Source organism: Camelus ferus, chromosome 4 (genome assembly GCF_009834535.1).
Source record: "Camelus ferus isolate YT-003-E chromosome 4, BCGSAC_Cfer_1.0, whole genome shotgun sequence".
Lineage (NCBI taxonomy): Eukaryota > Metazoa > Chordata > Mammalia > Artiodactyla > Camelidae > Camelus > Camelus ferus.
Window position 1 is genome coordinate 65092907 of NC_045699.1, and position 26265 is coordinate 65119171.

Here is a 26265-nt window from a genome sequence, read left to right on the forward strand (position 1 = left end):
GAGGTTCATAGAGAAGAAATTCAAAGCAGACTCTGCAATCAGGAACCATCTCTGAATAGCCCTCCAGGGCCTCTCCTACCACACCCACCCTTCCCAGGAAAGCTTCTATTCAAGTTTCTCATGATTGTGGACACACACAGCTGCACACACATACAGCACTTCCCCGTCTGCTGTGTGCGAGGTGTCCCAAAGGCCCCATGAGCCTGAAACCATTCACGTTGCTGCATCAAACATTCCACCTATAATGTGCCTTTCTCTATACTTACTGCAGGAAGAGCTCTAACTTTCCACACTACCCTTCACCACGTCCTGACCATCCTGTCCCTTAACTCTGATGACAGCCTGGTCCTGACCGCACTCCATCCTCTGTGTGGATCACAGAATGGTCTTTCTAAAATGCAAATCTAAGTTGCACATTGGATTAAATTCCTGCAATGGTGTCCCTCACTACAGGACTTCTTAGGACAGTGTTCAAGGCTCGTCACTGTCTGGTCCTTGACTGTGTCCCCAGCTGTCCTGGCCCTACACCCCACATACATGCTCCTCTCACTGCAGCCTCACTCTGATGATGTCCAGGCAGCCTGAAGCCTGCTTGACCTTGCACAACACACTTGGTACTTTACTCCCTCTGACCTTCATGATCTAGACTAGCTGATTTCTACCCATACTCATAACATCCTTCCCACCCCCTCCCCACCCCTGCCTCTCATGCCCTAATTCCCTGTTTTCTGTGCTGCCTGGGTCACATGCAAACTCCTATTATAACAGTTCACATACCACGTGGCCCTCAATGGCATGTCTGTCTTCCCAACAGACTGAGCACAACGGAGAGGAAAGATTACATCTTTCTTCACTTTGTCTTCCGAGGACCAAGCACGGAGCCTGGCAGACCCTCAGTGCCCAATGTGGTTGGAACAAATACAACCAAACCAAGACTAATGGCAGAGGCACATTAGTGCTATAGAATTATTGTTGAATTATATCCCTGTGCCTAAGAATTTTTTTCACTTAATTTAAATGGTTGTGTTCTCTGTAAGAAACTTTTCCAAAGCAACATCAAATAGTCATGCTTTCCAAAGTGACATCAATAGTCAGAGTGTTGTACCAAGTGCCTGCCGTCCTGCTCACATCTGCCCTGCTGAGCTAACAGTGTCCGTTACTGATAGAGTGGAGCGCTGATGCTGGCAACTCCCTCCCGCCCGGCAGAGGGGAATCAGCGCCCTGTACAGATTACCAGCTGTACCGCCGAGGGTAATAAATGAAGTGAGAGGCAATAGAGCGGACAGATAAAGCGCACAGCTCTCTATCATTAATGTCTGTCTGAAGCCGGCACATGCTACTGTAAAATTTAAGTAGCTTATCAAAATATACTGATAAGCAACTTAACTTTTCACTTCTATGACAGTATTATCACTTAAGTTAATACATTTCAATCAGCTCTGGCAGCTGCATATTGATTATTACAGAGCAAATGACTGCTGCCACTTTACACAGCATTTACTTTGGCAGAGTAATGTAAACATTCAAGAGGGATTAGGGAGGAGATAAGTTTCTCCCTTCCTACTCTGTTAAATAAACCTCGGCTGAGTTAAAAGCCATTATAGTAGGAACAATAAATCCCCTCAGAAGAAAACTGCTCAGATTAGAGGATTCCTTAGTAAACAAATTCAACCAAGGATTACAAATATCTTTTTTTCCCCTGAAAGAAAGAAAAAATACCACTAGTTAAATCCAGCAGGAAGAGGTGTGGGGGGGGGGGGCGGGTCAGGGGCGGAGGGGGAAGCAAGAAGAGAAAATATTTTCTTGAGAGGAAAGCATGCCTCAAGTAGATGAGAGAAAAGCTGAAGTCAGTTTAGGAATACTTGAAGTGACTTGGGACAGGGTGGATTCTCTGCTAAATTAATTTAGGACTGTGGTATATAGGAAGCAGTATGGCCACCAGCTTCTACAGACCAACATAGTTTGGGCCCAGAACCTCAGGTCTAGTGTCCCCCTCCACCCCCACTGTGAGGATGCAGGAGATGACAGGGTGCGACTGCCTGGACCATAGCAGACCCAGGTTCTCATGCTCAGGCTGGACCTCACCAAATCGATTCTTTTTGGCTACACTCAACAGAACCGTCAGCCATGGGAGGTTTTGTAGTTGCTCTGGAAATCAGCCATCTCTTTCTCCCTTCAGCCTGACCGGACACAACTGTTCCCCACATGTTGTCCCCTGTGCACTGACAGATGAATATCTAGTGATGGCAGTGCTAAGGTCGTGAAACCAAAACCCAGCTGTCTTCTTCTTCAAAGGCTCCCTCCTTTCCCCTGTTGGGAGGCCAGGGTTCACAGCTGAACTTTATCCAGTGGCGCTTCCTGTGCTGCTTCATTAGCGCTGGCACAACAGCTTCATGCTGCCCACGAGGGTGCAGGTGAGGATATAGAGACCCTCCACTCCATTTTGGGCTTGTCTGTCATCGTGGAGTAAACATGACTTCACGATCCAGAGACAGGAAACAAACACTCCATTACACCGCTCCTCCCCTGGACAGCTAAAGGAGTTCCAAACGTCTTGGGGCCCACTCTACTTGCTACCTTTATGCAACTGCTCGAATTCACAACATAGAGCATCACCCTGTGGTAGGGGTTCAGTCCAAGGATGGGGCCAAAAATCCAAATCACTAAGGGTCCCTGCACTCAAGAAGACCACAGTCCTAAGTGGGAAAAAGAGACATATACAACAAAGAGTAACAGTTTGGGTGGGGGCAGCTGGAACGCTTTCCCAAATGCTTTATTTAGCCTAGGCTTTGGTTCAAATTATTAAGTTACAATGGTGCATTACCATGACCCAGTCACAGAGCCTCGATGGGGAAAAGCCTGCTTCCCAGACACAAGCCTTGATCCAAGCTTCTCTTGCCAAATCGTGGCTCAAGTCAGTTTGTCCCAGGCTCTGTCCTCACTCCGCGACCTGACAGTCAAATGAAGAGGCTTTTGTTTTGTGTGAAGCAGTAGGAGAAGAGCTCAGGCAGCACCCAAGAATTCCTATACACATGGCCTCACTGATGTGGACCATCATGAGCCTTTGTAAGATGTGCAGGGGCAAATTCCAGAGATAGCACATCTAGTCAAATGGCCCACGGTCAAAATCACCTGTAAAAATGCCCATAAGTTGACCCCAATGTACAGCAGACATATTTTGTCTCGATACAAAGCAGTTGGCCTGAGTTTGGGGGACCTACTGAATGAAAACTGACTCTGTTCAAACCTGTCAGCTTGGTGAGCTGCTTACCCTCCGGCTGAACTTAGAAACTGAGCCCAACTAAGGACAGATGACTCACTTTTCTAATCTCACTCCACTGAATGGACTGTCAGGATAATCACTCCCACACATGTATGAGTGACCTGGAATAAGTGTGTGTATGATGGGATTCCACTTCAGTGTCCTAAGTATTAGAATAGAAAACCATTACAAATTTTAAAAAGCTCTCCCACTTCTCTTGGTGACAGTTCAATTCAAAGCCATTAGATGAGCCCAAGCAAGGTAGAGGGTGTGTGTGTGATGGGGGCCGTGGTGGCAGAGGCTGACCAAGTTGAGAAAGGGGGCCACCTAGGGGAAGAGTAGCCGTGAGCAGGCTGTCAGAGCAAAGTGTGGAGAGGAGGACATCTTCCTGCAGGGGCAATATGGCACAGTTTTGGAGCTCAATTCGGGTGAGGAGGGTTCCCTGGTAAGGGAAAGTCGGGGCTCCAGGAGGACAAGAAGGGTGTCCATACAGGAAGTAGCCTGGCTTGGAATGTCAGAATTCAAGAAGGGCAAGAAGAGTGTTTAAGTAGGGACAAGGCCTGACACTAGGTAAGGAAAGCATCTATGTCAGTAAAAAGAGGTTGACTAGACTGGTGTTGGAACCTAAGAGGAGTAAAAAGAGCATCTGGAAGGCAGTCCAGTCTGGGATGTCAGAGCCCAAGTGGGTAGGAGGGCACCCACAAAGGGTGGCCAGGCAGAGTCCAAGCAGTTGAGAAGGATGTCTGTGGCAAGAGGAGTCGGCAGTGATGGCCCTGCCTATGATGCCAGAGTCCAGATGGGATGGAGGAGGGCAGCCACTGTGGAAGGGGGCTACAACAGAGGGAGACTGGTTACACATAGGGGAACAGATTGAGACTGATCAAGTAAGTAAATATACAATGGGAACCAAGCTTACTGCCATCAGAGAAGAGAGTTACAAATGTGGATAGGGAGAAAACAAGAATGAATCCCATGATGTCTAACTGGAATTAGATGTAACTATGAAATTGTGGAGACAGATAAATGAAATATAAATACAAGTGTATGCATGTACTCATGTGTATATATACATTATAGATACATACATTCTCTAGCTCTAGCCACTGAGGGGGCCTGGCAGAGATATCCCAATTATAATACACATGCTTAATGCCCAGATCCTGGTTTCTAAGTACCATTCTCCACTAAAAGGAACCAGAGCTCCTTGAAGAAATATTTGACTCCAGGGCAAGGGCTGGGAAATACCTTGTGCTAAAAAAAAGGTATCGCTCAACACATGATCAGGACATACCAACAGGACACAAAAGCCAACGTGGACAGGTTCCTATTGACCAAATCTGTGACAATTTGAGCATCAAAACAAATAATGATGTTATATAATAATAAAATAGGAAATCACCAGTCTATGCTGGTATAAATAAGCATATTAAAAGTTTGATGAGGATAGGATGAGGATATTTCTAGTACACCTTTGAATTACAAAGGGAAAAAGAATGGAAAATTCTGGGAGACATGACCTTAATCAAGTAATAGGACAAATGGTGTGCCAACTAGTAGAATGAAATGTAAAGAACACAGAATACTTCTGTCATATTCCTGCCACGAAAGTAGAACCTAATTCCTCAGGAAACGCCAGATAAACTCAAACTGAGGGACCTTCCACAAATTAATAGCCTAAATGTCAAGTTCATAGAAGTCTAGGAAATACTGAGGAGCTTGTTCAGAGTAAGAGAGTAAAGAAAGATGACAACTAAATGCAACATGTGATTCTAAACTATATCCTTTATACATACACATACACACACATATACTTAAACACACATACATGAATGAGGGGGTCCAAGTACTACATGGTATTAATGTATCAAGATTAATACTAACTTTATGATTTTGATCACTGTGATGTTGTCATGCAAAAAAAAATTTTAATACTCACTGAAGTATTCAGGTTATTGGGTATTATTTTGGCAACATCTCCCAAATGGGGCATTTGTATTATACTCACAATTTTTTTGTATGTTTGTTATTGTTTCAAAATTAAAATAAGATAGGAGAGAATCCAAAAGGTCTCTTTTCCCATCAAAACTACCACAAGTAGACCTACAGTATACAGAATAATGACATGAGTTGGGAAAATAAAGTAAAAAATTTAAAGCCAAGGCTATAGGGAGAAGCATGCAATGGAGAGAATAGCTGATGGCAACCGTTGGAGTCAAAACTCATCACACAGAGGATGGGCTTCAGCTAAGTCCTGAAAGAGGCTGTTCTCAGTGTATGGGAAGAAGGTTGGAAGGAGTCGGGGATAAAGAGCATTAAGGCAGAAGAAACTCATGAGCAATGGCTTGCAGGCTTGAACCACTGGGCCTGATTTGAGAACTGTGTTGGAATAACCGGAGAGTTGGGTATGCAGGCTGCAGGATAGAGGATGAGGCAGGAGGCAGAAGGGCCAGGCTCTGGAGGGGCTCTCATGTGCCAAACCAATGGGTCTCCCTTTTATTCTGTAGTTGGTAGGGATCCAGAAGGCCAGGTAAAGAGAAGCAACATTCTGAGGGTAGCCCAGTGGATCATCTCAACCTTACCAGAGTCAGTGTCCACTTCGCTACCCTAAAGAGAAAATCTTAGATTATATAACCTAGTTATACACGTTATTTGAAAAAGATAAATAAAATGCTCTGGCTCTAAAATGAAAGAGAAATAAAAAGAAAAGTACTTTATAATAAGAAGTTTAAATTTAAACACGCAGGTACCACTATATTAGAAGAGACAATGAAACAGTATCTCCCTAGGGGATTTGTGGCAGGTCTGCTTCTACTCACGTCTGGAATGAAAAGTTTAAGGCTAAAAGAGTGACGCAGAATACAGTCTTTCAGTTTTTCTCGGTGACTTCCACTGCCTGAGGAGTTCTTAAAACTCCATCGTGGGCATTGTAAGAGAGGCAGCCCTTCTTTTCTTTCTTCCTGTCAGCAGATTTTGCTAAGATTCATTTGATGACAAAGCATCCCTTGATTAAGGCTGTTTGGCATCCAGTATTTAAAGCTTTCATATTAAAAAACCAAAAGCCCCCAAATTAAAAAAACGAACAAACAAACAAAAACAGAGCGGCATGGCAGCTGGGGAGAACACTTGGGGAGTCAAAGAACCCTGTGTGAATCTCAGTTCTGATACTTACTAGCTGCGACACCTCCAGAAATCAATCTCTCAAAGACTGCTTCCTCTTCTATAAAAAGATACACATCACCTAACTTATGTAACTGATGTTTACAGAGGTGCCCAGCCTGGATCCTGGAATATTCTCCCTGTCCCTCTCTAACATTCCTGGTGTCTGCTTCAGAGGCTCCTCCACAACTCTGTACAGGAATTCCTCATGCCCTGCAGTCACCAGAGAGGACAGGAAAGTACAAGCTGTTGTTAAGAGGAAAATACTAATAACATGACTGCTTAAACCACTAAGTCCCCACTAAGCCCCTAATCAGTCTCATCAGCATCTGTCCCTACTCCTCTGTCAGTGTCTCGGTTAGTCAAACACCTACAATAAAAGGCAAACAAAACTACAACCTTTGCAAAGGTTGCAGGATTTCATGAAGCCCTTGTTAGAAATGCTGGACACCTGCTCAGAGTTGAGGCAAAGTGACTAACAAATGAAGACCTGGCATCATTAGGCCAGGGACAAAGAGAAAAATCAGAAAAAATAAGGATGGTGGCACAATACCATCAAAAGAAAATGAATTCAGTGCTAAAGGATTAAGAGAGGCATTGCAGAAATTGATGGAGTCCTCAAATACTTTTGGAAAAATGACTCCTTTTATGATTAGGCTGTGAAAGTCAAACATGAATTGCTATGGTGTCTAAAAAAAACATAACCCCCCAAAGAACCACAGGACTCATTATTTTAAGAATTAATGCATTGTTAGAATAAAAGCTACCTTTGGCAAAATAAATTCCCTTTCCCCCATTTTTACTATAAAATTTTGGTCCCCACTTAAATAGATACACTTTAGTCCCAGACTATGATGGCTTCCTGGGCTTACCCTACATGAAGACTCACCATAGTTTATACTATATTCATATTTGTCTGTCTTCTCAATTAGTATCAACTCCATGAGAGCAAGGAGCATGACGATGTACTGAATGTTTAACCTCTAATGTGTGCCTGGCACATGGCAGACATCCAGTAAGTCTGACCTTCACCTGACAGATGTAACTCATCCCTATAGTTTCTACTAAGGCCATTGCCACTAGAGCTATAGAGTTAACAGTCAACCAACTCTTGTGGGGAGATGGGTCTCCAAATTTAGGAGGTAGCACTTTGGTTAGAAAAAATGATCCAGAACGAAAAATGATTCCTGTCAATGAAGTACTGGAATCTGTGACAAATAATTAGAATAGAGTGAGCAAATATTCAAAGCAGATCAAGAAGTACCCACAAACTTAAGATTTCTTGCTCCTGGCCTGTCTCTCCAATACAAGTAAACCCCACCATCTACTTTTTTTGTTCCTACTTCAAGTACTATGGGAAAATGTCACAAACCAAGCTGATTATTGTAGTCTGACAACCTAATTTGTCAAGCACAGGTGAACCTCTAAAATTGCTCAAGAATCCTCTAATATATCAGTGCATCTGGCCCCAAGTTCCCCACTGGGTCTGCTCCAAACTATTCCTTCTTCTCCCATCTCTAACCCATTTCTCCTATTCCTCAGAAGATACTCTTCTTTCCAAATTTACTGAAGAGAAAAACTCTAACAGGAACCCTCCTCTCCTCCACTGCTCGTGCCTTCCCCTTTCCCCCTTAACTGGAGGTGGAAGGTGGGAAGACCCCAGATTCCAACCACACTGCCTTCTATAAGACATATCTCCTTCCCCATTACACTCAGCCGATAAACACTCCCATTTTTCAGCACAACAAAAACCACCCATGTGTGCTGGTCTACAGTTCTCAAACTACAGACTTTGCACCAAGGTGTACACATTCCTCCCTATGAGAAAAACACACCACATCCTCTTGAGCTAACCACATTAAGATTAAATGAACATTTTCTGGAATTTAAAATTGAGGTGACGTTTACAGCCCAAACATCACACATTTCCAGATCATTCATTTTTCAAATGTTGCAGCCAATCATCCATGAAACCACATATTCCTCCATATTTATTAAGACCTATCCAATATATGCCTGGCGGTCTGAGAGCTGCACAGGGAATGAGATCTAGTCCCAGCATTTGGGGAGCTCACCGTCTAATGAAGGAAGCAGATATACTGGCAGATGAGGTTAGCAGCCCTGCGTCAGTGCTATGACTGAGGTTCAAAACGGAACAGAGGAGAGGTTCTGGAAAATCTTCCCACAGGAAATGACACTTCAATGATCAACATTACACAGACTGCAAAGTCAGGAGACCCACGTGGGTCTGAGTATCAGTTCTGTCACTAGCTGTGGCCTGAGCCTTGCCTCACCTGACTCCAAGTGTGAAACATGGATACCATCTACCCACACTTGGCTGGTGTGAGGGGGAAACACGTGCATGCACCTACCACTATTCCTGGAACAGAATAAACAGAGTTTTCCCCTGATGAAATCGTACTCTTTTGCCATTAAGATCAAAAGTCAGAATAACCTAAAAATAAGAAAAACACAATCCCCTCTGGGAGATCAGAGCCAGTCTCGATCAGTCTGAGCATTCTGCTTTGCTCACAGCTGTTAATCTCAAATTGTAAATTTATTATGGTATCCGGTTAAGCTCAAGAATCTCTGATTTATGTCCATAATTAACATCCCATTGTGATACCTATTACATCTATGCAGGAAAATATATTGTATGTACTGAATGAGTAGAAATATTAATTTGCATTAGGAAAAAACAAAAAAGGCTCCCATAAAACATCTGTGCTTATATAAATCTACCCAAACATACACTTGGATTTGATTTTGGAAACAAGGCTCTTTTCTCTCTTGATATATTCAATAATTGTTGCTTTTAGAGAGGGGATTTGTCCTCGTCTTTTCTGTGACAGTATTACTATGATTGAGGGAGATTGCTCAGGAGGAAAGTACAGAGGTACTTTTCTCTTATCACCGGTGAAGTGTTGGTAACAGAAGATCTTTGGAGTAATGACACCTGCACTGACAATTCAGTGTAATTCTCAGATATTTTCCATGGAGCCCAGAGAGGGCGAGCTCACAGGCCTTTCATCATTTTCCTAAGACTTTATGATACAGCCCACTCCTGTATTCACACACTGGCAAGATTTTTTCCCCATTCAGAGCATCTTATTTTATGGTTTAAATTACTACTATAATACAATATAATGGGTTAGTAAGATTCTAACTATGGCCCACCTTACAGAAGCTATCACAGACTAAGAGAGAAATACATTGTCTTTAATGAAACACACACACACACACAAAACAAAGGGAAGGAACGGCTACACAAGAAGTTCTGTCCTACTTTTAGTAGTAAACAACAAAATTAATTATCCCACTAAGATACCATAGATATTATTCTCATTTTAGAGCTTGGAAGTGGAAGCTAACAGAAAAGGGAAAAAACATTTATCAAGTGTTAGATGCTGTGAGATGTTATTCTTCATAACTCTCTGAGATAAATTATCATCCCATTCTACAGAGGGGAAAACTGAGTCTCAGAGAAGTGAAGTGACTTAGCTAGGATAAGACAGCCACTAAAAGCATGGCTCAGATGCAAAAGTAGCCTAGTATTGTTTCAATTCTACTTGCTCCATACAACATAATATTAGTTGTACATGATCAAGTATAACAATCAATCCTCAAATTAGGATTTAAAATTCTTCCCTTGCCGTTTCTTACTGTAATGCCCTGATAAAACGAAAGCTTGCCTCCAAAGGCCCCTCAGCTCTGAGTGTTCTGAGCAATCCAACTTTGGCTGCCTCCCAGCAATTTGGCATGTTTTCTTACTTTGCCAGCTCCGGGGACACTAGTCATGTGTCAGCTCTTTATTGCTTTAGGAATTAGTGTACATGCTATATTCAGAAACACAAATATAAATAGCTCGATTTAAAATGTTTTAATCAAACATGGCAATAGAGATATTTTAAGTTTCCAGTGCTTCATGTCAAAACCCAATGCCTCTGCCACCTTAGATGTGTATTTTCAAGAACTGATCTAGAAGAACCATGGCCTATGTCATAGATTCTTAAACAGACTGTTGCCTTTTTAAAATTTAAAGTATAAAGCTTTAAATGTATGCTTATGGTGACAATTAAGGAAATGCTAGATTAGACAGGGCATCAGTTTTCCACGAATAGTACTCATTTAAGTTCATTTCCACCCCAGATCTCTGCTTGAATGTTATATCATTCAATCGCAAATCTCTCTATAAAAGTGTCTGGCTGTCTCTTAAAACCATTTACGCTCTATGCTTCAATGCCTTTCCTTGGCAACTTTTTCCATATGCTTAACTTCTTTCAGGGAAGTAGTTCTGTCTCAATTCACAGAACAGCACACCAATCAACACACGCAGGCAGTCAGGTAAAGAAAGGAAGGACGAGAGACAGGCACACAGAAAGAAAGGAGGATATGAATGTAGCTGGTCCAATAAAAGTAATGTTTTAGAAGGCAAAGAGTTTTAGGTCAAAAGAAAACTAATCTAGCACCTACCCCCAAGCAATCAGAGAGCCCTGAACTTGAATTTATAACCCAAACACCCTGTACCATATGCAACTTGAGACACACAACTGGTAGCACTACTGGGGATTTATGACTTATGACTTGTTCATATTTAATTTGTAACCAAACACTTCCCCTTCCTCTTAGCTACCTTAGAACTCTTGATTAACTCTTGTTTTCATAGGTCAAAGGTTAAATAAAGGAAGGGAAGCACTCTAGGGTGAGATTGCCCAGAGCACCACATCCAAGAGTGACCTATGCAAGGAACATTAAAATAAGTGATAAGACCAGAGATTGTTCAAGACAGCTGATGTTCAAAGCCTCCCCCGGGTCCGAAGCAGGACCTTACAACTAGAAAGCTGGCAAGAAAGGCAGACAGGAAACTGCTCTCAAGTTACCATTCGTGACAGAGCAACTCTCTCACCACAAGGTTTCTCCAAAAACGTTTTGTAAATGAGACTGAGGGTTCTGAGGGAAGGTAAAACAGGAATTTGTACAAGCCAGGCAGCCTTTCTCCCTGCTTTATTCTGTCACCGGCATCTGTCTTGCCCACCAGATTCTCCCTATTCCAAAGAAAATCTCCATGGCTTTCTCATTTTTTGGCAGACTTGGGCTAGCATGAGGGAAGCAAATTTCTTGTACAAAATTAATCACACAGAGGCACAGCTTACCCTGCTGAACAGGATATAATTGGACCAACTGCAAGATCCACCTCGTTCCAAGTACCTTTTCTGCTATGCTACTCATCATGCACCAAACAGATAAAAATAATAATAGTAGAGACATAATTTACTCTGGAATACCAAATATCAGATCTTTACATGCATTGGCTTATTTACTCCTCATAGTAATCCAATTAAGTAGGTACCATTACATCCCCATATAACATATGAGGAAACTGAAGCATAAAGAAGGTAAGTAACTTGCTCCAAGTCACACAGCCACAGAGTAGATCAGGGTTGAACACACAGGTCTCTGTGACTTGCTATACCAGTAAGTACTTTTCTGGAAAAAAATTTCCCTCCAGGAGTGGTATCAGTGAAGTATACACTAGACAGCACATGTACTTCACATGTTGCTTGGGTGTTTTCAAATTGTCAAAATGGGACAATCACTATGCTCATTTGTTTTATAGCTAGCTCTCATTCATTCATTCATCCATACATTGCCTAACATAAGCCAGGCACTGGAAAGAGAGTTAAATAAGGCATAGCTTCCACTAAAGTAGGTCCCTGGTTTAACTTTTGCATGCAAAACCATCACGGCATTAGGAATGATCTGATAGAGGCTACAAAAACAAAACTTGGAAAATGCTGAGAAGTAATGGCTGGGCCACCTGGAAAAGAGGAAAGGCATGCGTTCTCTCTGCATCATGACCACAGAACACAGCCAGAGCACGGAGCAGGTAGCTTCCTCTGCTGAGCCCTTCAACAGGATGGAGGAACCCAGTCTTGAGCAAATTGAGAAGGTGGGCATCCACTACTAGGTGATCAGAGGTGAAATGTAAAATGCTGTTAGTCATTCCCTGTTGTTACCCTGATCAAAAAATCCCACACGTAAGCCACTCATTTTTTAAAACAATCTTTGTGCTTATGATTTACTGCTTTATTATACTTCAAGAGGAGTCCATAATGTTAATAAAACCTAGAATTGGTGTTATTAAACTCTCTTAAAATATGGTAGTTAAGAGGAAAGCGAAGTGTTTGGTTAAACAAGTCATCTGTCCCCAGTAGCACCACCAGTTCTGTGACTCCCTCAGAGGAAACCCTAGAAACTAATCTTTAGAGAAAGGAAGCTCAGACAGCAAACCGTCTGGCACAAACAGGTTTCTCTGACATAAATTCTAGACTCATGTAGCACGAAGGAGAGCAGGAAAATTATCTTTCAGTGAGTAACTATTAGAAGCAGAATATGAAGGTCAGAAAATGTATACATGAATTATTTTTACTTTATTTCCACCAGCATTAAATGCTGTAACAATGTTTTTGGTAATATACTTTAAATGGAAGTTCTTTACTATGTGTTTAATAGCAAAACATATATATATATATACACACCCACCTAAACATGCGCTAAGAGAATGGCTAAATAAATCATGGTAAATCCAGGCAACAGAAATAATATACAGTTGACCCTTGAACAACATGGGTTTTAACTGTGCAGGTCCATTTATAGGTACATTTTTTTCAATGAATTTTTTTTAATACCTGTATTTTCATTTTACAGATTTTTAAATTAACTAACTGTGGGGAAAAGTTTGTCTTCAATTACAGATCACAGTATGTGGAATCAAAAGAACTGGGGTTTGAATCCTGCTTCTATCCAAACTGTTTCAACTTCTTGCCCTCAGGTGAGTCATTTATCAATTCTTCTATTTTCGAGGCAGAGATAGCTGCATGTGGATCTTCAACTGCAAGGGGGGTCGCACCCCTAACCTCTGAACTGTTTAAGGGCCAACTGTAGATTTAAAAGAAGCAATATTCACAGCTATGTATCAAATGCAATCATACACACTCACAGAAAGACTAGAAGATTTTTTTAAAAATCTGTTTTCCTTCTACATTCTCTACATTTTCTGTGGTTTATGTATTGAACATGCCAATGTCTTAAAAATCAGAAAAAGGTTGTTTTGTCTTTTAAGTACTTTGTGTTATTCATAACTGCAAATACTTGGAAACAAACTAAAAGTACAATAGTTCATAAAGTATGAACTATCAGAACAATGGAATTTTTAAAAAATTTCAAGTGTAATTTTTTTTAAGTTTGATATTCTTATTAGAAAAAAAATCATTGCTTTGGAGTCACAAGCTTGTAATTACAAGCATTTAATTTTGTTATTCTTTATTTTTATTTATTTATTGAAGCATAGTTAGCATACAATTCAACAGGTGTCCAATATAGTGATCGACAATTTTTAAAGGTTATGCTCCATTTATAGTTATTATAAAGTATTGGCTATATTCCCTGTGCTGTACAATACATCCTTGTAGCTTATTTTATACATATTACTTTGTAACTCTTAATCCCCTACCCTCAATTGCCCTTCATCTCTTGGAATATTATATATTCATTAAAATCAGACTATAGAAAAATATTTCAATGTAGAAAAATATTTATAACATATATATAAAACAGGCTTTATAATATGTACAAATGATTTTTCATTTTGTGTTTTCCTATATTCTCCAAACTTTCTACAATAAATACGTATTACTTTTACTCACTTTTAAATTAAAAAAAAAACCTGCCACATGTGGGATTCCTCCCTGCCTCCCAACTTCCAAGTCATCTTGGTTGGTGGTAGGGAGGTGGACTGGTCAGGGAGAGCAGAATCAGAGCTGATCCTCTTGTTTCCTTACATGTGCTTAATAACTGTGCCTAGCCAGCTCCCAAAGAGGCTCTCTGGATGAAATGGAAGTTTGCACACAACAAACTGGTCACACCAGTCTCATACTCTTTCCACTGCACCATGCTTATCATGGATGTCAGTTCCAGGGAGGGGTGGTGGGTTAACAGGGTTCTCAGTGACCTTCCTTAATGTGGGAGCAGAGAGCCTCCATAAACCCCAGAGGGGCTCAGAAAGTGAGATGCACTCACTGTGCAAGGCTACCCTAAGTTGAGAGGGCTAGGAAAAATGGGTCAGAATCTTTTTCTTCCCTGTTAGATTTTCAGGCCAAATCCTGAAGGCTGATTCATTCATATAAACATTTAGCATCAATATATGCCAGCCTTGTGCTAGACAGCCCAGATAAATACATGAACAAGACAGTGCAGTCTGTCCTCAAGGAACCTAAGTCTCTCCAGGGAAGACAGTCATGTAAATGGATTACAATGCAATGTGAGGCTGCTGTGATATGGGGGCACCGAGAGCTATGGGAACACTGAGTGGGAGCATCTCAACCAGACCAGGGTATCAGCTAAACAAAGAAAAGAAGTAGATGAAAGAAAAATGTACTTCCACCTGGAGGGGACAAAACATTCCAGAGGCACAGAGACAACGGGCTACAAATGGCTTGGGGTAGTTGGTTTCCACCTAAGGGTAAGGTCAAGATGATTCTCTGTGTGGTTTTTTTGGGGGGGAGGGGTTGAAGGGGTTGGGTTGGGGGTGCAGATGGGAATCTTGGCAGTGGAAGATGAGACTAGAGAAATCCAAAAAGACCAGCTTGTGAGGAGTTTTATGTACAAGACTAGGCAGCTTAGCTCTTTTCCTGAAAGCACAGTTTTAAGCAGAGGAGGGATTTGATCAGATTTGTCTTTTTAGAAGATCACTTTAACAACAGAGTGGAAGATGAATTGAAAGGGGAAGTCTGGAAGCAGACTTCTTAAAACTTAAATGTTTTAAGATCCAGGTAGCCGGCAAAGTCCTCTAGGAAAAATGTTCTCACAGTGAAGGCTTATGTCAATGCTCTTTTAATTACTTAAAGAAATTGCTGAATGCAATTAAAGAGAGGATTTGGCTCCAGGAAAAGAACTAAAGAATGAGTTCCTGTTAGGCTAAGGTTGGCCTGAAGAGTGAGCTTCCTTCAGAAGCAGCATCCACTGTGTGATGCAGTAGGATAGGAGGACCGCCCGGAGCAACAGAGGAGGCTCCCCCACCTATCAGAGGGCTCGCCCTGAGCTGCTACTTCATCTCTCCAAGCCCACTTTCCTCTGCCAAAGGGCAATACTTCCTATCTACCTAACAAGCCCATTGGTATGGAATGAATTAAGCAACTTAATACAAATTTAATAATAACTTTCTAATAATACAGAGTGCCTGTCCCAGTTCCAGTTCACAGACCACACGAGGCACTCAAAACCAGGTAGCTTATGTTATGATTGTTAGATAGGAGATGCTACTTGATCTCTCAGGAAAAGGAGTGGTTCTAAGCCATATTTTAGATTATTTTAAATGCCTCTAAAATGCTGAGTGCCAAAAGCATATGTGTATTCTTTACAATTACTTTTAACACTGTATTTGTCATAAAAGAGTAGTCTAGGGTCAACTGGGGTTTTATTAATATTTATCCATTTGATACAAGATAAAGATTTCATTTCAAAGACAGAATGAAAGCAAAGGAAAAAAAGATAGGGGTCATAAATATATCATCAGTATTTTTTCAATCATTCCTCAATGAATGACTCTTTTCAACATAACACTGCAAAAAGTCCCGTGTGCTTTCCTGACTGAAGGAATATTACATATTGTTCTTAACTAATTAAATAAGACTTAACCCTAGAAGATTTAGTATGCTATAATGATATAAAAGACAGCAACAGTAATAAGGCTGTAAGAGCTGTCATTAAACAAACATATGGATGTTAACATTTTTACCTTTCACAAATGTTTGAACTTAACTTTTATGGGTCTAAAACAAAGCAGCTTCAGTTAATTTAAAGATCAGTTCTCACACGCTGAGTCAGGATGGAAATGAAAATATCTAGTCCCTTAGCTGTGTCAGGACTGGGACAGAGCAGTTTACAGGCATTATCTCTACTCCCCATCTGAGCTACAAGATATGGGTATCTTCAGCTATAACTAACAGATGAAGAACTGAAGGCTTAAAGAGGTGCAATGACTTGCCCAAGATCACCAAGCTAGTAAAGTTGCAGTCAGGAATTGAAGTAAGGTCTTCTGGCTCCAAAGCTCATAGTCTTTTAATTTTTTTTTAATAAAACAACTTTGAATTATAGTTTACAAACAATAACCCCCTCCCCATTTTATGTGTACATATAGTGGAGTTCTGATAACTATATACAGCTGTGTAATGACCACCACACTCCATAAAGACAACATTTCCAGGACCCCAAAATGCTCTCTTGTGCCCCAATCAATCCCTCTCACCCCTCACATGGTGTCTATTAATGTATCATAGTTTCTACCACACCATACTGAGATCATCTCTTTACCACCTGTTCTTCCCACCATCACCTTTTTAAAATTCACTTATTTTTAACATCAATTAAAATTCACTCTTTTGGTACACAGTCCTATGAGTTTTGACAAACATATGCAATGGTGTAACAGCCACAGACAATCAAGCCACAGAACACGTCTATCCCACACCAGCCAGTTTGCTTACGCTGCCCCTTTGTAGTCAGCCCTCCCCCCACTCACTCCTTGTACCTGATCTGTTTCCTATCCCTATGCTTTTGCTTTTTCAGAATGTCATATAAATGAAATAATACTGTATGTAGCCTCTTATCACGATCTATCACGGCTTCTATCATGATCTTTTAAGCCACACTGTATATTTTAGCCTTTTCCCCACCGCTGACCAATGAAAGACAGATTTTAATGGTGACATATTCCGTGGATGTTCCCATGTACCACAACTCTGAGGTGCTAGCTGTGGCTCTACCCCAAGTGAGGGGATGTTAAAGGAATACCTTCAGTCCACCTACTGCATTAAAACAGTATATTATTCACAACATTCACAACAGTATGTTATTCACAAACTTCATTAGCTATATTGTTTAATACTAATAAATTACTTGAAACCCAACTCACATGTGAATGAAATAAACCAATCTGCCTACACGGGGGTTGTAGTTCACCCGACCTCTGTATCACCATGCTTTCTCCTAGCTACAAAACAATGACCAGAGGTCTGACCTTAATACTGTGGGTGGTGTCAAGGGTTTGCTCGATGACCAGAAAAAGCAGAATTCAAGCTCTCTGCCACCTGCCTCAACCAGATGAGGCAAAGGAGGTGTGAGAGCAACCAGTTGCTATATTTCCCACTAACTAGGGTGCAAAAGAACATGGTTTCTCTTGTCTGAGAGAACACAGAATAGTTGCTGCCTTCAATATCTAGAATTGTCCTGAAACATCAAAATTCCATTTGGATTCCACATGGAATTCCCATAGTCTCTTACTAACCAGGACTTGAAATAATGTCTGTTTTGTTCCAAATTTGAGGATCTTCCTGTCTCCTGTATATTTTAATATCTGTTCTGACAGCCATTTGGCTCTAGTATTCTATGGCTCATTTGGACATTAAACATTTTCTGACTGTGAAGCCCTTTGCTGGGTTGTGGGGCTAACAAGTGAATTAGACACAGTTTCTAGTTTTAAGGAGCTCAGCATCTAAAGGGGGAATCAGATGCATAAATCAACCAGTGTAATTACTGAGATAAGTGCTTTGAGAGAAGTGTGCAAGGCATCAATTATCTCTTACACAAGCTTGCACACACACACAGGGCAGATGACCAACCCCATCATATGTGACAGAATTTGTTAAGTCCTAACAGGGCTTGCTAATAATTCTAAAATTAAATAGAAATGGTCACGTTAGAAGATCCTTTATTTTACAGAGGACAGCTGAATAAAGGCTACTGAAGCTCAGAATCCAATACTGATCCCCCAAAAGGGCTACGTGATTTTTATGAACAATTTTCCTCTTCCTTTTTCTGTTAATACAAAAAGAAAAAAATGGCACCTTTGTCTGGGTCCAGAATGTAAAATCAGGAAATAAAATGGCAAGTCTTACAACTCTGAACTCCAATCAGCTCATTACAAACCAAAGGGACATATTTGAATGCATGTTGCTACATTCATTTACCTATTCTACCAAGCCATTCAATTACACGATTTCAGATTTTGTATAAAAAATACAGTCATGTTTCTTTCAAAAGCTGGTATTTGGAGAAAAGTGATTAGAGCAGCATGCTATGATACGTTAATACAGTGGTTTCATTTAAAGGACAATGGCAGTTTCTGAAATGCTCCCTGTACTTTAAATTATTACACTTAGAATTCACGACTACAACGTATCTCAACTTTTTTCTTTACCGCTGTACAATACATGCCACTGCCACTGTGAATGCAAACAAAACACATTATCAGAAGAGTTGTATTAGCATTTGTAATCTCAGCGCAAGTCATTTTTAAAGGTGGGGGTGGGTACAGTGGGTTGTTCAAATCCTGTGAACACTGAGGAGGATAAAGCATCATAACTGAGGAAAGAGTGAAAAAGAAGGAAAAAAAGCTAAAGCAGGAGAAAAATCTTACACCAAAATGTAACATCCCCTTGGAGAGAGAGGGCACAAAAGAGATGGAGTTTATTCTAACCAGAAGCAGCTGTTGCCGTTCGAATTAGGAAGCATTCCTAATGAATCAGCAGTTCTTATAATAAATATACTCCCCTTTGAAATGTGAGGATTCCGCTATGAGAATTTCTTTTGATATATTTTTTACATGAACTCATTAGACAGAGAAGAGGCAGGGATTGAGCATGTTCCTTTCTAAATTATGACGGAGATCTTATCCATATCATGTCCTCTTGAGGTTAGTAAGGCGGGGCAGAGGAAAACAAGAAATAAAAAACACAAAGCTAAAAAGGTTTCTACTGACCAGCACCCTTTGTGACTCACTCTAAACAAACTTTGTAAGATGCTGTATAACAGCCAAGTCTTATCAAATACCTGCTCCTACACTAACTTAACAAGTGCCAGTTACGTTGAAAATGGAAATCAGAGCTATAAAAACAATGAAAGAAGCATGTCTTTTGCATTTATTAACAAGAATCCCCAAATTCCAACATGGTGAAGAGCTGCTTGCAGAGTATGCCCTGTTCCCCAGATATCCCTCTTGCCATTTTAAGAAGAGAAAAGGAAAAAAATGCATATTTATAAATATGCACATATGCATATTTATTTCATCTCCACCTAGGTTCCATGGTACTCTTTTTTTCTTGCATTTAAAAACAGTCATTTTAAAAGAGGTTTCTCTAAGCAAAAAGCACTGTGCTCCTATCAGTACAGACAGAAAATTTAAGGTGTATCTTCCCATTAGCAGAGGGGAGAGAAATTGGACTGGCATTATTCTACCCACGAGTTTTCTCCAACTTTTAATCTATTGGTCTTCTCTTCTTCTACGATGTGAGCGTCAGTCAAAAACCCAGCAACCCCAGAAGGAGTTGTAGAGTGACACAAGGAATAACAGACTATTAGAGTTGCCTTGTCTTTCTTCCCCTAACACCAATGGTACTTAAGCCTTAAACTTGGAAATGAAAGTGAAAGGATGTTTTAAACACAATCTTTATGCACAATCTGCATAGAAACAACCCTTTTCATAAACTAGACATGACCTCCTATCTCACTTTGGTCACCTGTGCTCTCAACAACAGGTCAAGAGAATGCAAGGGATAGGTAGACCTACAGAAAACAGAAGTCAAGGACCGAGATGATTTAACTCTATCATTACCATATCATATAGGAGAGGCGGAACTGAGTCAGTCCTTAGAGGAAAGAAGACTTGTATCAACGAATGGGAGTAGTAGATTTCCCTGCTTCTTCTACAAAATCAGAGCCCTAAAAAGGATGAGTCCACAGAACAAACTGAGAAGTCTTGAGAAAAGATCCCTTTGCTAAAGATCAGTGTGCGTGTGTTCTACATTCGGGATAATTAGAAATGTGGGGCTCAAAAAGGCTCAGGAAGTGTGTCTGAGATCACTTGATAAATGATAGAGCTATACTTGCATCCAAATCCCTCTGGCTCCAAAGCCACAAGACCATGTTGCCTCCCTAGTGACTTCTAAATCACCAAGAGAGAAGATTCTGCTCACTGGGCAGTTCTACCTCTTTAGAACATCTCACTTGTCCATAAACTTAGGGTCCTTCTCTCAGATGGAAAAAACAAGGTAGAGAGAAAAGAGTTAAATGACTTGACCAACATTATATAATTCTGTTTTAAAGTGGGACTCAATGTCCCAGGGGATTGACTTCTAAAAAGTATTCCTCCTTTGTTTTCCAAAACAAGGAACCACTGAATAGTTAGTTCCACAGAATTCCCTTAGACTCATTCCCCTGCAGACTTGTATTCCTACAGAAACACCTGCCCTCGCCTGGTGCTTATTTGACTCAGGCTTTCATCAACCAAAAGGACAGCTCTGTGGCTTATGCACTGTCTCGCTCTGTAAGCTATGCTGGGAACAACACTGGCTTTGAAAATATTACATTAGATGAGGATGGATGAAATCTATGAAGGACTGGCAGGGGAAAAGAAGTTCAGAGGTCTGAAATATAGACAATGGTTTTACAACACAAAGATATCCACCTCAGTGCTGCTTATGACAGCAAAAAAAAAAAAAAAAAAAAGTAAAGAACCTAAAAATTAGCAGCATATTTTTCCTAGGAATGGGAATAAAAGACATTTGATTACAAACCCAAGCTTTACACATTATAGATGGGCAAGTTACCTAAAACCCTGGGTTTCCTTTTCTTTAAAATGGAACTAACTACCTCAAAGAGTTGTCTTAAGGATTCAATAGTATATTTCATGTGACATGCTTAGCAAATGTTCCACATGCAAATTAATCAGTAAAAGGCAGCTACTATTACTATTATTATTAATTCCAACAGTAAAGATCATTAGATTAAGTATGGGCCACCTTTGTGACTTAGTATTATGTGGCCATTAAAATATCCTTCAGAGAGAAAATTTTAATGTTATAAAAATATGTTAAAAGAATGTCAAGTAAAAACTGTATATGATCTCAAATATGTAAATTTTTAAATATGTAGGGGGAAGAGCAAGTTAAGGATAGGGGATTAAGAGGTACAAACTACTATAAAATAAATAATATACAAGGATGTATTGCACAAAACAGGAATATAGCCAGTATCTTATAACTTTAAATGGAGTATAATCTATAAAAATATTGAATCATTATTTTGTACAACCTGAAACATTATAAATCAACTATACTTCAATTTTTAAAAATTTACTTGCATGAAAGAAAGAAAAAAACTTTCAATATGTCCATATGTATCATATGTATTACATACATTATTAGTAAAGGACTAAAAGAAAATACACTGTAATTTCTACTTTCAGATGGTGGAATTAAAGATATTTTCTTCATCTGTATTGAAAAACATATATTCATTCAAAAGTCACTGCATTTTTTTCCCTGTGGATATCCAACTGTTCCATCAACACTTCTTTTTAACAGACCATCCTTTCCCAATCCCAGCCTTTAATCACCCTGGCACCTCTGTCAGAAAAAAAAAAAAAAAAAATCAATAAGATTCTCTATTCTGCTCCACTGATCTATATGTCTATCCTTGTGCCAATATCACACACTGTGTCTTGATTACTAAAGCTTTACAATAAGACCTGAAATCAGGTAAAGTGGTTCTTCAAACTTTATTCTTCTTTTTCAAACTTATCTTGGCTAAGTCCTTTGTCATATAAATTTCCATAAAAATTTTAAAATCCAGCTTGTCAAATTTTATTTAAAAAGCCTAGTGGTATAACACTGACCCTTTAGATCACTTTAGGGACAACTGACATCTGTATCAGAAATGGTCCTCCACAGAAGCAGAATCAATAGGATATATATATATATTTTTTTTTTTAAAAAGAGAGACTTATTTTGAGGAATTGGTTCAAGCAAGTCAAAAATACGTGGGGCAGGTGAGCAGGCTGGAAACTCAGGCAGGCTTTCTCTTATGGTCTTGAGGCAGAATCCCTTCTTCTTTGGGAAACCTCAGTTTTTTGCTCTTAAGACCTTCAACTAATTGATGAAGCCCACCCACATTATGGACGGTTATCTCCTTTATTTAAAGTCAACTGATCATAAATGTTAAATACAGCATCATCTAGACTAGTATCAGACCAAACAACTGGGCACCATAGCCTAGCCAAATTAACCACCACAACACAATGTCAACAGTGAGTTCTTGAATCCAGGAGTATGGTTTATCTCTTCCCTTATTTAGATCTTCTTTTAACACATGTCAGCAATGTTTTATACTCTTTGGTTGTCCAGGTCACGCAAATATTTTGTTCAGTTTACCCCTATTTCATATTTTGATGCTATTATAAAAGCATTGCTTTATTAATTGCAATTTATAATTTTAATACCACTTTCCTTAATTCACATTGCATACAAAATTAATAGAAATGGATCAAAGACCTAAATATAAGAGATAAATCTATAAAGGGTCTAGAAGAAAATATATGAAAAAATATTGCAAAGATTTCATAGGACACAAAAAGCATGAACTATAAAAGAAAACAATCAATAAAATGGACTTTGAAATTAAATTCTTACGATATGTAAAAGATGCTGTTAAGAAAATGGCAAGGCAAGCCACAGACTGGGAAAAATATTTGCAAAGTACATATCTAATAAAAGACTTATTACCCAGAATATGTAAAAAAAACACTCACAGTTTACTAATAATAAGACAAAGAATCCAATTTAAAAATGCTTTACTAAAGGTAATATGCAGTATCTTCTAGTAAATAAGCACATGAAAAAAACTTTCAACATTATAAATTATCAGGGAAATGTGAATTAAAATCACTACTGTAATTCAACAGAATGACTAAAATGAAAAAGACTGACAATATCAATAGCTGGTAAGGAAGAGGAGCAACTGGAACTCTCATGTACTGTTGAAAAATGATTTTGCAGTTTCCTATAAAGTTATCATACCATAAATGCCAGAAAAATCGTTAAGTCCATATAAAAACTTACACATGAATGTTTGTATCAGTCTTATTTACAGTAACTAAAACCTGGAAACAACTCAAATGTCCATCAACAAGTGAATAAACTGGGATACATCCATACAACAGAATACTACTCAGCAATAAAAAGGAACAAACCATTCATAAACATAACAACATGGCTTGAATTACAAAATGTTACGTTAAGCAAAAGAAGCCAGACAAAAATGAATACATAATGTATGAATCCATTTATGTGAAATCCTAGGAAAGACAAAGCTAATCCACAGTGAAAGAAAATAGATCTGTGGTTGCCTAAGACCAGGGTTGCTGGGGTGACTAAAAAGGGGAACAAGGAACTTCTGAGGGAACAGAAATGTTGAGTATCTTGACTACAGTAGTGGTTACACATCTGTATACATTTGTCAAATTTGCTAAATTATATACTTAAAATCAGTGATTGTGTGTGTGTGTGTGTTTATATTTCTTTAGATCTTCCATTTTGGCAAGTGGAGATATTTTGAAATGGAGATATTTTGAAAAACTCACCCAATCAGTACAACTGAGCATATAGTGTAGTGGTAGAGTGTGTGCTTAACATCCACAGGGTCCTGGGTTCATTCCCCAGTACCTCCATTAAAACAAACAAACAAACAAACAAACAAACAAACAAACCTAGTTACCACCCCCATTCAAAATAAGATAAATAAAGAAAATTTATTTTAAAAATACAATTTAAATGCTAGATTATATGTTTACACACACACACAAATCTTTAAACATACTGCTAATCTGGCAAAAATTAAATATTCCAGAGAGCAAAATCATGCAATGAAAACTGGAACTCAGAAAAGAAAATTAGCAATAAAGTTGGCTTTTACCCTGAAGCTCTTTGCCAAATTATGGGAACTTTGAGCTCCCGAATAATAGAGATAAAAGGCAGAATTGAAAAGAGGTAAAGCCTAGAACCTCCTAAGGATACTACAACAACTAAAGCTTGAGGACTACATCTTCAGTGGGAGGATTAAAAAATTTGAATATATTCTGCAAGCAGAGAATTTTCCACTCTTTATGTTCTCACAGAGTGAAAGGCAAACATCTCCACTGACAATTTCTAACTAGAAGTATGCTCTCACACAGATCTGCAATTCAAATTCACCAGTACATAGCAATAACGTGGCAAACACATAATTTACAGGGCATCATAATTATTAAAACTCGAAGGTGATAGCCAGAAGCATAACTGAAATATAGATCTGCCATAGATGGACTAAAGTTTAACAAGGCCTCAGAAAAAAATTCCCCAAATATAGCTTTATGGACAACTAAAATAATCAGATGCAGAATATAAAAAAGTGTTTAATGTGTTTAAAAACTAAAGAAAAGAATGGAAATGAGTAGAAAACAAAAGACTATGAACAACCGTGCAGATCTATATGAGAATGAAATGGAAAGAAAAGATTAGACACAAGTAAAGGTACAATTAGTGAACTGAAAAATAAACCCAGATATATTATCCATAATGTGATCTAAACAGACAAATAGAGGAAAAAATATGAAAAAGAAGATATGCAACATGAAGTAGAATGAAAACGTCGAACACATTTTAATCAGATATGCAGAAGGATATAATAAAGAGAATGGAGAAGAAGAAATAGTCAAAGAAATAATGGCTGAGAACATTCCAGAACTGCTGATCCAGAGACCCCAAGCAAGATAAAAGAAATCCATACCAGAGACAAATCACTGTGAAACTGCAGAACTCTAAATGAAAACAGCATGAGAGAATAAGTGAATTCGTTTAAGAATAACAATGAGACATACTCATTTGTGGGAAGTAAATTAAATAAACAAGTAAAAGCAAATTAGAGACACAAAATAACCTCCTTACTCTAATAAAGAATATTTATTTAAGACTTACTGTACTGGAGAAATGTTAAAATACTTCCTTTAAAATTGGTAACAATAAAAGGATATTCACTGTATGTTTCTACTCAACATTGTACTGGAGATACAGGGCAGCACAATTGGACAAGAAAGTAAAATAAACGGTATAAAGAGTAGAAAGGAAAAATAAAACAGAACAGTCACTTATAAATTACATGATTTTCTATCTGAAATCCAAAAGAAAGTATAATAAATTACTAGAATTAATCAGGTAGCTGGGCAAAAAGATCAATATTCAAAAATCAATTGTATTTTTAAACAACAGAAGAACAGAAAACGCAATTAAAGATACATACCATTTACAAAAAGCCATTAAAAAAGTTCTTACAGGAAAAAATGATCTAAAGATACACAAGGCCATTATGGAAGAAATTTTAAAATGCTATTAAAAGATATTAAAATAATACCTAAAGAATCTGACAGCATGTTCGACAATCGTGTGGGACGACTCAACATAAAGATGTCATTTCACCCCAGACTTATCTATGTATTAAATGAAAAGTCCAATTAAAATCTCACCATGATTTTTTTATGAAACTTAATAATACGAATCTAAAATTTACATGGAAAGGTTGAGGACCAAAAAAAGCAGGATAGATTTAGAAGAGTGAGGAAACTTTTCTGGCAAGTATTAATTAAGACTATCATAATCAACACAGCAAGTTATTGGCACAGGGATAGACAAATTAACTAATACAGCAGAATGAAAAACCAGAAATAAGACCGTGTATATAGGAAAACTTGATATATGACAGGATTGGCACCGCAAATCCCTAGGGGAAAGACTGGATATTCAAGACATGTTACAGGGGTAGATATCCAAATGGGTGGGAAAAATCAAAATGGATCCCAACTGCACAGTAACCATAAAAAGCAATTCCAGGTGGATTACAAATTTAAATGTGAAAGGCAGAAATGTCAAACTTCTAGAACAAAAATAACTCTGATAACAATACTGAACAAAGACATTATAAAA

General features: G+C 38.9%; 1 protein-coding gene across 4 annotated transcripts in view; it reads right to left on the reverse strand.

Moving 5' to 3' along the window:
- Window positions 1–26265, reverse strand: part of DENND1A (DENN domain containing 1A) — a 470303-nt gene that overhangs the window by 253560 nt on the left and 190478 nt on the right. The gene's annotated exons all lie outside the window — the stretch shown is intronic.